At 43.7% G+C, this 8,735-nt stretch overlaps 1 long non-coding RNA gene across 1 annotated transcript; it reads left to right on the forward strand.

The window, feature by feature from the left end:
* Positions 1 to 2,110: 2,110 nt before the first annotated feature.
* LOC140527816 (uncharacterized) lies at positions 2,111 to 8,507 on the forward strand. The gene is made up of 2 exons (XR_011974932.1): positions 2,111 to 2,232; positions 8,153 to 8,507. It is a non-coding gene; the product is annotated as an uncharacterized lncRNA (long non-coding RNA).
* The last annotated feature ends 228 nt before the right edge of the window (positions 8,508 to 8,735 follow it).

Below are 8,735 nucleotides of genomic sequence, written 5' to 3' on the forward strand. Positions count from 1 at the left end.
ATTTGAATGTTTCATGAAGCAAGGAAATCATTTCAGCCAAAAGCCTTGGGATAGGCTCCAAGGAAGCCCCTCTTCTCTCCAGTGTTTTCAAGGTCCCTGTGGTACTAATGGAATATGAGAGGAGTAGAGTGTAGGTTCCAAGCGCTGTAGAAGGCATTGTTGGCTCAGGGAATGTCAGAGCTGGGAGGGACCTGAAAACATGGATTGTTAGAGTATACATTGTCAGAGCTGGGGGACAGGGGACCTCAGAACGTGCCTTGGTACAACATTGCTGCTTGTCCTTTGTTCTCGAAGAGGACCATGACATTGGGGAGGTGATGCTGCAGATTGTTAGAGGCAGAAGGGAGTTGGGAATAGAGGATGGTTAGTTACAGAATGTCAGAAATGGATGAGAGCTTAGATCATAGGATGGCAGAAACAGAAGAGAACTTATAAAATAAAGGGGCAGCTAGGTGACACAGTGGATAGAATGCTGGAATCAGGAGGATGCAAATTCAAATCCAGCCTTAGATACTTCCAAGCTGTGTGACTCTGGGCAAGTCACTTAACCCTATTTGCATTGGGTTTCTCATCTGTCAAATGCGTTGGAGAAGGAAATGACAAATCTCTCTAGTATCTTGGTCAAGAAAACCCCAAATGGGATCGTGAAGAGTCAGATATGACTGAAAAGCAACTGAACCACAACAACTTACAGTGCAGAATGTCCAAAATGGAAATGAACTTAGAATATAGACTGCCAGAACATAGAATATCAGAGAGTTGGAAGGGATTCTAACACATAAAACAGTAAAATATTATAGCTGAGAATAATCTTAGAACATAGAATATCGGAGATGGAATGGAGCCCAGAACACAGACTGCCAGAGATGGCATAAAACCTAGAATGCCAGAAATGGTACGGAACCTAGAACATAGACCGCTAGATTTGGAAAGGATTTAGAACACAGAATGGAAACTATCTGAGAACACAGACTGCCAGAGATGGAATGGAACCTAGAATACAGACTGCCAGAAATGAAATGGGACTTAGAGTACAGCATGTTAGAGCTCAAAGACTCCTAGAACTTTAGACTTGGAAGGGAGCTCAGGGACCATCATATCCAATCACATTCTACATTCTATGAACAAGAGTCGTAGATGGTCCAAGGCCAAGTGTGCTGAGGCTGGGGCTGGCAGGTTCTCCCTCAGCTTAAAGGATTGTCAGTATGTCAGGGCTGTGAAAATAAGGTTGGAAACACTTTGATCCGGCTATGCTTTAATGGCTCTTACCTGATATCTCCAGGCCCCAGGTTAGGAATCCCTTCACTAAATGGTCTCTAAATTCCATGATCCTATTCAGCCAGGGTCACAAAGTGCTTTATGGCAGACTCAGAAGCAGAATCCAGGCCTGGCTGGCTCCAGGATTCACACTGTCTTAAATTAGTTATTAACACTTTTGTATTAATAAGGTTTGTAATCTATAAATATCGTACAAATATAGGTTGTTATTATTATGAGATCAAGGAATGATCAAGTTTTGTTGTTTTTGTTAGTGTTAGGATGGTCTATCCAAGAGGTTTCCAGAGGATGATAGCTTTTCTCCCAATACCATCTCTGTAAGATTCATTTTTTAGGTTTTTAGCATTTAACACGGTGTATATGGGGGTGGGGAGAGGGGACTGAAATCTAGAGATAAAAATGACTTGACCCAGATCTGCTGGGAAGATGAGACTAGGACTCCACTCTCCAAGTCTCCAGTCTCTCTATCTAAGGTCATATTCCAATGTCCTTGGTGGGGCTTCCTGGAAAGGGCTCCACCCCCATTCCTTAGGAATCATGGGACAGGAAACAGTGGTTGGGGTGAAGGCTAGGGAAGTGGTACTCCCTGGGAGACATTATGTAATTAATAGCTACAAATAATAAGGTGTTTTCTTGTAGAAGAAGAAAAACACCTTACACAAAAACAACTCTATTACAATAAGTGTTAGTATATATGCTTTCCCCTTCAGTTTTCAAAGGTCATCTCTAGATAAGTAACCAGAGACTAAAAAGGAATTCACCTCTTTAAAAACTTCGTTAAACATTGACATGAGAAGGAGGATGGATCAGGAAAGGGTATTCAATTGGCAAACAGATTTTTTTTTCCTCTTCCATAACACATAGGAATAAGAAACTGGCATCTTCCAAGGAGGCATAGAAACCCCAGGAAGCTGCCCAGGAGGGCATCTGGTCTTATTAAAGCTGGTGATTGTGGTAAGAAGGAATCTCTGTCCTATATGGTTCTCTCCTTATTCTCAGGACCTGCCTATCTTTCTGGCTCCACTCCTAGGGATATGGTGGAAAGAAGGCTGGATTGACTGCTCCACAAACAAGAACCTCCATCTCTTCTGGCTTTTTCGCTGGCTATCCCCAATGCCTTGGACTGCTCTGTCTCATCCCCTCCAACTATTAAGCTCCCTGGCTTCCTTGAAGTCATAACTAAAACCCTTCATTCAGGGCCATCTCTAGTGGTCCTGATCTATATCTGGCTGCTGGACCTAGATGGCTTCAAAGGAGAAAGTGAGGCTGGTGACTCTGCACAGCCTTGCCTCACTTAAATCCAATTCACTTGTGTGTCCTGACATCACCTTCCTGATGTCATGGTCCTCTTCATGAATGAAGGACAAATGACAAGAAACAACTACTAAAACCCTACTCCCTACAGGAAGCTTTCCCAAACACCTCTTCATTCCAACACTTTCCCTCTTTTAATTATTTTCTATTTATCCCATCTATGACTTGCTTTGTTTAACTTTGTTTGCCTGTTGTCTTCCCCATTTGATTGCAAGTTCCTTGAGGGTGGGGACTGTTTTTTGCCTCTTTTTGTATTCTCAGGACTTAGCACAGTGCATGGTACATTTTAGGTGCTTAAAATATGTTTATTGAATTTAATTTGGAATCAGAAGTTCAGGGATTGAAATTTGACTCTGCCATTCACTCCTCAGGTGACTTTGGAGAAGTCACTTCATCATTCTGGGTTTCAGTTCCCCTCCCCGCCCCCACCAAATGAGGATCTATCGGCTGAGATCTACGATCTTTTTGAGGCCCCCAAAGGAAATGGCTAAGGGGCTACAGTTGTCCCACAAGTGACTAGAGGGAGGGAGTGATTGGTTTTGAGGACCTGGCTTTGGAGGAGATCTCTGGGCTGTACATTGGAATAAAAACAACAACCATGATGATCCATAAACATTTAATCAGTCAAGTCAATAAACATTTATTAAGTACCTACTATGTGCTGTGCATTGTGCTAAGTGCTGGGGATACAAAAGGAGGCAAAAGACAGTCCCTGCCCATACACACAAACACACACACACACACACACACACACGTGTGTGTGTGTGTGTGTGTGTGTGAATAAGCCATAGACAGGATCAACTGGAAATGATCAACATTTTTAAACGATGTTGCCCAGTAAATATTCATACCCTCCAAAATATGCAGTTAAAAAATTTTAAAATATAGAGACTTACTAGAAGAAATCAAAACTCTGAGGAACACAGTACATAACTATACCTGGACAGATAGATGGGTTTACACCATCGCCATCATCCTGTCAAGAACTTGCCTACTGATACTTTTGTCCAACTTCCAAAAGCCCTCATTTCATCCATCTATGCCACAGTTATCAGAACATTCAATATAAAAGAATAATGTTAGAAAAGCAACTTGTCCTTGAACTGTTTCTATCTGAACTCTATTAAACAGTGAGGAGGATGAGATAATGATACTTCTCTCCAGTATTTATGTGTTGTTGGCTTTAAGATTTACATGCATAACCTCATTTGAACCCTAGGTCAGCTAGGTGGTGCAGTAGATAGAGAGCACCAGTGCAGGAGTCAGGAGGACCTGAGTTCAAATCTCACCTCAGACACTTGACCCTCACTAGCTGTGTGATCTTGGGCAAGTCACTTAACCCCAATTGCCTCATCCTGGGTCATCTCCAGTCATCCTGATGAATATCTGGTCACTGGATTCAGATGGCTCTGGAGGAGAAGTGAGACTGGTGACCTGCACAGCCCTCCCTCACTCAAAACAAAGTCAAGTGCAAATCATGTCATCATTTCTCTGATGGCATGGTCTTCTTTGGCAACGAAGGACGAACACACACATTTGAACACCGCATTACTCTGTGAGGTAGGTCAGTCAGTCAGTCAGTGAGCATGTAATATTTCTGCTGCCAACAAGTTCTCTCTGGGCAGTCTGAAAGCTGATCTGAGGGTCAGGGGAATTACAGATTCCTCATGCTGAGGTTATTAGATGCCTGGACAAGTTGGATCTTTTTAGTTGGGAGAAAAGACTGAGAAGTAGGAAGAAAACCAAGTCTCTTTCTATGGTACTGAGGATAGTGGTTTTTTCCACCAAACCCCACCCCCAAACAAGCAAATACTGAATATTTTCAAAACTGAAACTGCACTGCAGGTCAAATGTGAGTGGTCACATGATTAGGGAATGTGGGAACACCATGGAGAGGGAGAGTGGGCAGAAATCTGTTTGCTTCCTACTGTATGTCCAAGGAGGATTCCTCAGCAGCAGAAATACTCAGTTGAAAGGCGGCCAGCCTCACTTTAACCAGCAATGCCCTGGAGTGAAGCTGTGAAAGTAACACTTTCCATAGCTGGAGTTTCAGAGGAACTGATGCTTTCCCCCCAACTAAACCAGGAAGGGAAAACCTCAAAAGATGATAGATTCAGAGATAGAGGGGATCTTAAGAGATCATATACTCAGTCAATCCATCCACAAGCATTTATTAAGTACCTACTATGTGGTAGATTCCATGCCAAACACTAGGAATATAAAGTCAATAATGAAATAGTTCCTGCCTACAGGAGTTTATATTCTATTGGGAAACAGCACATATGTATATCAATGAATTTAAAATATATACAAAGCAGATACGAGGTACAAATGTAAGCAAAGTGGGATTTTTTCTCTTTTCTCTGAGTTCAGTTTCCTAGGCTCAGGCTAAATTGTAAACATCTGAAGTATAACCTCTGTAATTCACAGCTGTGCTGAGTCACATGGGTTTTGATGCCTTCTGACTGAATTTATTAGTTGAAAACTATATATACAAGGAGGTTGGTATTTTGCTTTGGGGCTTGCTCATGAGAACGACCTTTTGATTCCCTGGATGAGACTCTGAGAAGCCGTTTGTTAGGTGGTTATGTTACTTTGCTCAGACAGTTGGAGCCCTGTCTATTGCATCTCTGCTAATTTCTCTGCTTGTATTTTCTGTACTCACTTCTTTCTACTTATCTGTAATTAAAGTAAGGTTGTTGACCCCTTTGAAGCTGTCTTTCCTTTAGAAAAACTGGTCAAAGAACCTGTGCTAGCAGGCCATCCTGAGTGTGCTAGGGTGCTTGCTAAGACACAAGGTAATTTGGGGGAGGAGGCAGTACCAAGTGGGGGGATCAAAAAAGAATGACTGAGCCCAGCCCCGTTCTCATTTTAAAAAATTATTGATATATTAATATCAATAATAATTTATTTTCCCCCAAAAAATGCTCTATAGGGAAAACAACTTTTTTAAGAGGAAGAAAAACTTAAGTAAAACCAATCAACATATTGAATCCAAACTTCACAGAACAAATCCTTTTGGGATTTGGAGTTTGGATTCAGTCAGAGGGCAGCACTTGAGTACGTAGAGGTTCCCCACCTCTGCCTTACCACAATGCCTGGAACGTAGTAAGGACTTGATTAATGTTTACAGGCTGACTGAGAATCTTTCTCACCAAAGGAGGCACAAGGGTCATAGAATGGGAGCTAGAGAGGCCCTGGGAAAAGACCATCTCCTTCCTTTTACATCAGGGAAAGTTGAGGTCTTAGAGAAGGGAAGAAGCAACGTGTCCAACATGATAGAAAGTTATTCACCAGACCAGAACTAGAAACTCTGGGGATTCTGGCTGCAATTTAGTGATGAACTGAGTTTTTTTTTTTTAAATTGCTTTTCCACTGATATCTTCTGTTTTTGAGTCACCTTAATTTCTACATATATCGTTCTTCCGTCCCCTAAGAACTTTCCCCTGTAACAAAGAATAAGAGAGAGAAGAAGAAAAGCAGCTTGGCAAAACAAAGCAACACATCAGTTCATGTCTGACAGTGTATGCAATGCTCCACACCCATGGTCCCCCACCTCTGCAAAGAATGGAGATGAGTTCGTTTTCTATTTGTACCCCTGTGCTTTGAATACTTATAGTATTCAAGCTTCATTCTCTGGGACCAAGCTTAGTCACTATAGTTACCCAGAAAGTCAGGGTTTTTGTTATTTTGGGGTCATTGTTCTTTGCAGTTCTATTGTTGTGATCACTGTGCCTCTGCTGCTCTCAGTAGGAGCATGGGCTCCTACTGCTAGAAAGGACCTCTTTAGAAAGTCCTAAGTCCAACCCTTCATTCTATAAGACCAGGTTACTAAAGTCAGAAAGATCACCTCACCAGTCCAGGATCCCTCAGATATGAGGGGATAGATCGAGGTTAGAAACCTGGTCCTCTGATTCTAGACCAGGGCAAATGCCCTTAAGGATGCCACTTCTTAAGTGGAGGAAGGGAGGCATTCCATAGGACATTCTTGGATAGAGTGGAAAGGGAAGGTGGGGACCTGAGAAACCTGGCCTAGGGACCAAGCAGCCCTTTCCCCCTCTCCATCAAATAAGATATGAGATAATATCTTTTTTTTTCTTAAATTTTTAAAAGGCACTTAGCACAGCCAAGGCACGTAGTGTTCAGTCATGTCTAACCTTCCATGGCCCTACTTGAGGTTTTCTTGGCAAAGATACCAGAGTGGTTTGCCGTTTCCTTCTCCAGCTCATTTGACAAATGAGGAAACTGAGGCAAGCAGGGTTAAGTGACTTGCCATGGGTCACACAGCTAGTAAGTGTCTGAAGCTGGATTTGAACTCAGGAACATGAGTCTAGACTCTGCACTATGGCACCGCCTAGCTGCTCCTGACTAATAGATATTATATACATGCTTATTGCACTCTCTCATACCCTCGCCCCCTTCCTTCCCCTTCTTTCATCTGCTTTTCTAAACTTGCAGCTTATGCTGTTTACTGCCATCTGAAGTCTTGCTCCAAAGTAGAACTGATTCCCCAGCTGGGCAAGGTCAGACTAGCCAAGGTTCATTCCTTAGATAATGATGGTGACTGTAGTTGGAGGGAAGGAGGTCAGAGGGGCAAGGGGTTAAGAGGCAGAGCCTTCCTGACTCTATCAGACTGCTAGTTCCAAGTGGCTCGGGAAGATGAGGTTTCCTGACTCCAGGGCCTGCCATCTACCTAACTGCCCAAGGAGGGAGCTCCCCATAGCTAGAGAGATTCAAGGTGGATAGCCTCCTGTCAGGGATATTTTAGAAGGAATTTCTTCTCATTCTAGATTTGACTAGCAGACCCCCTGTGCTTTGATTCTTAGCTCTGCCTTGGCTGTCCCTAAATGCTGCAGGGGGCTAAGAGCCCCACAGTGGGTGCTTAGGAAGGTTTAGGGAATTGCAGCCGAAATGAAGCCCCAGACCTGTAGCAGGGATATGAAAATTAGCAGCTGGGGTAAAGCAACCTGGTTTGCCTTAGGAGACTGAGGAGAAGGGTGTGGGTGGTCTGTCGTGGTAGGTCTGGAGGAGGGAAGGAAGGAGGGCAGCCCCAGGCTCTAAGGCCTTGTGGGAGGAGATTGGAGGGTTTTTTGGTTTTGTTTTTTTTTTGGTGCAACAAAGGAGACCCCCTATGCCCTCTGGCGAGCCACAGGGAGAAGGGGCTGGCCCCAAGAGTACAAAGCCAGAGGCTGCTTCTTGCTCGGAGAGGGAGGGAACAGTTGGAGGCTGACATCTGGAGCCAGGTATCCAGGCAGCTGTATGCTGTTTGGCCTTTTTGGGGTCAGTCAAAAAGAGTGTATTCAAAAAAAAAAAAATGACAACAAAGTATTTTTGACTATATATAGTCTATACTTTCGATTTTTGAGAGAGTGATGGGGTACAAGCCCAAGCTGAGACCTTTGTCCCTTGGACCAGGAGGGTTTTGGCCCCATTTGTACAAAGGGCCCAGGAAAGCCTGACCGTGGTGGTGATGGTGGTGGTGGGGCTCCTTGATTCCCTGTACTGATTTAGCATTCTTTTGATATTCCTTCCTTTGATCCTATTACCTGCCACATCTTAGCATTCCCTTGAGGTCCAAGTCTCCCAGCCAGGATTGTGGATCGTCTGGACTACCAGCCCCTCCCATCAGCATTCTCCCTGGGTTAGATCTGCATTCCAGGCTGACCTCCCCTAACAAGACCATCCCTGGGACTGAAGTCTACTTGGAGACACCTGGATTCTTCCCTTCCCTTTTTCTGTATTTAAGTTCCATCTCACCTCCATGAAGGCACTCAGATTCAATCCAGCTCAGACTCTCTCTAGCTGAGATTCTATCTGGCCCGCTTGTGAATACAAGCATTACAAATGCTTAGGCTCCGTAAGAGTCAATCCAGTATGGCAAATCTTTAATAAACTTTGTTTTTCTTTGGCTTTAAGAAGGCTTGTGTCGAATTCATTCGAACAGAACCTGGCATGTCAGTTTTTTGGGGTCCCCAGCACCCCGAACCTCAACAAGAGGAGAAAGGAAGGGGGAGAGAGAGACAGAGACACAGAGAGCCTAGACCTGTGATTTCGTTAGAATGTGGAACTTCCCTTCAATAAACTCCCTATACCAATGCAGATTGCTTCTGGTCAACTGATAGTCTTAGAGAGATTCCTGGGGC

The sequence above is a fragment of the Notamacropus eugenii genome, chromosome 2 (genome assembly GCF_028372415.1).
Source record: "Notamacropus eugenii isolate mMacEug1 chromosome 2, mMacEug1.pri_v2, whole genome shotgun sequence".
In the NCBI taxonomy this organism is placed as follows: Eukaryota; Metazoa; Chordata; class Mammalia; order Diprotodontia; family Macropodidae; genus Notamacropus; species Notamacropus eugenii.